This window comes from Trichechus manatus, unplaced genomic scaffold, assembly GCF_000243295.1.
Source record: "Trichechus manatus latirostris isolate Lorelei unplaced genomic scaffold, TriManLat1.0 scaffold00114, whole genome shotgun sequence".
Classification (NCBI taxonomy): Eukaryota; Metazoa; Chordata; class Mammalia; order Sirenia; family Trichechidae; genus Trichechus; species Trichechus manatus.
Window position 1 is genome coordinate 7,817,951 of NW_004444050.1, and position 2,368 is coordinate 7,820,318.

The window sequence follows — 2,368 nt, forward strand, 5'->3', positions numbered from 1 at the left end:
CTAGGTTGAACTTCAAAGATATTTAACGCTTGACATTTGTAAAGAGCTTATGTCTCATTTTGGTACATTTTCCTCACAATTGGATGCACTTAGAATGGGTGGATTTTGATGGTGGTTTCACATAACAGTAATCACTGAAGTATTCTTAGCTATGTGAGAATTTTTAATAACATTTTAGTCACACTTAACATATAACATGGATTTAAACTTGGGGGTGCATCTGCATTTTCATGCTTCCACATTTTAGTATTCTGTGATTTCTACCACTGTCCTAAAGAATGGAATTGATATAATTGCTTGTTTATTTATCAAACCAGTCACTGGTTTGAGTTCTCAGGTTGGAAAAAACCTAAAGCGGAAGAAATGTCACTCTTTTCTCCTCTGGGTTTAGACCAAGATTACAAATTATTCAAACTTCCTATTAAGCGGTGGTGTTTTTCTATGTGTAATTGTCTAGAGAACAAACAAAATAAGAAAGAGCTTGGTGTTTATTGAGCTTTCTAACATTGCAAAAGAGTTGACTTTTCATATTCTTCCTGTTAGGAAGCTTGGACAGCAGTTCAGAGCCAGAGGTGTGTTTTTAATACACCCCCATTTACCCTGCTTTGTGCCAACTACTGTGGCACATGAGTTTTGGTGGCGTTATGCTTGACAACTCGTGAGTTTTAAGATTCTCCTGTGGAGATTTCTCTATTGGAGTACAAAACCTTTCATAAAAAGTCGGCAGCCTCCGTGAACTTAAAAGAAGAATGAGTGTCTCTCTGACAGACTTTTAAGTTACTGCTTGGGTTGCAAGTTCCTACTGGGGGAAAAAAGCATTGTAATAACTTCAAGATCTATTTTATTAGCAACTCAAAATGCAAAGTATTTTATTTTTAAACTTCTAAAATTTCAAAACAAGATAGCCTACATTAAATAATACAGTTTTTCTGAAGCTGAATGCTAAGTTTGCTGCTTGAAATACAAAAACAACTTCCTAAAAGTCCTAGGTGGAACCATATTGATTTGATGACCTGTGACTGGATGAACTGATCAATTTCAGTTTGCAACATCCTTTTTTTCCTCCTCTGTAAGGGTTTCAAAATTCTAGAATAGATGCGTTTTGCTAGTCTTACAAGGTCGATTTCATTCCAAACGTCTCCTGAGAGGCATATACCATATATACAGGAATCCATCTTTGTCCTTCTCACTTTCATACACTTCAGAAATCGGTGTAGAGGCGCTCACCATGCTGTGTCCATTCACCGATAGGAAGAAGGCTTGGTTGGCGTTCAGGTATAAGTGCCTTCTTATTATTTTGAGGAGGTCACTCATGTCGACGTGATCTTGTACAAGGTATTTGGTTTTATCTACTACAGGAAGAGGCTTCTCACCCTTGTATCTTTCTGTTATCACTGGCATTTTGGTATGATGCTGCTCTCAGATAAGTTAGACATCTTCCACTCTTTGTTCGAAGATAAGGCGTTGCTTGAAGGTCTTCTTCCAGGGAATAGCCCTGGACAGCAGTGGCGGGGCTGAGGGTCGTCGAGGCATCAGGTTGTGGTGCCCTGGTTTCTTGTGTTTACGGCTGGCTTTGGTATCAAAGTAGGGTTGGCCTCAGAGTGAGTTAAAAAGTTTCCCTCCTCTTCTCTTTTTTTGGAATAATTTAAGGAGGACTGGTATCAGTTCTTTAAATGTTTTATACAAATCAACAGCAAAGCCATCTGGTCCAGGACTTCCTTTGTTGGAAGATTTTTGATTCCATCTCTTCCTTTGTTATGAATCTGTTAAGATTTTCTATTTCTTCTGGAGTCAGTTTAGGTAGTTTATGTGTTTCTAAAAATCTGTCCATTTTATTTAAATTATCTAATTTGTTGGTTTACAGTTGTTCATAGAATTCTCTTATGATTCTTCTTATTTCTGTAGCTTAGTTTTAATGTCACCATTTTTCATTTGTGATTTTACATATTTGTTTCTCTTTTTCAGTGTAGCTAAAAGTTTTTTTTTATTTTATTGATTTTTCAAAGAACAAACTTTTGATTTTGTCAGTTCTCTCCTTTGGTTTTTCTAGTTTCTATTTTACTTATTTCTGCTCTGGTCTTTTTTTATTTCCTTCCTCCCTGTAGTATTGGGCTTACTTTGCTCTTCTTTTTCTAGTTTCTCAAGTTGTTTGTTGTTATTGTTAATTGCTGTAGAGTCAATTCCGACTCACGGCAACGCCATGTGTGAAGAATAGAACAGCACTCTCTAGAGTTTTCAACGCTGTGACTTTTCAGAAACAGATGGCTAGGCCTGTCTTCTGAGGCGCCTCTGGTGGGTGTGGACTGCCAGTCTTTTGGCTAGTAGTTGAGTGTGTAACCATTTGTGCTACCTAGAGACTGCATACTCT

General features: G+C 37.3%; 1 pseudogene; it reads right to left on the bottom strand.

Moving 5' to 3' along the window:
* Positions 1 to 1,111: 1,111 nt before the first annotated feature.
* LOC111821902 (microtubule-associated proteins 1A/1B light chain 3B pseudogene) lies at positions 1,112 to 1,533 on the bottom strand (annotated as a pseudogene).
* Between the last annotated feature and the right edge of the window lie 835 nt (positions 1,534 to 2,368).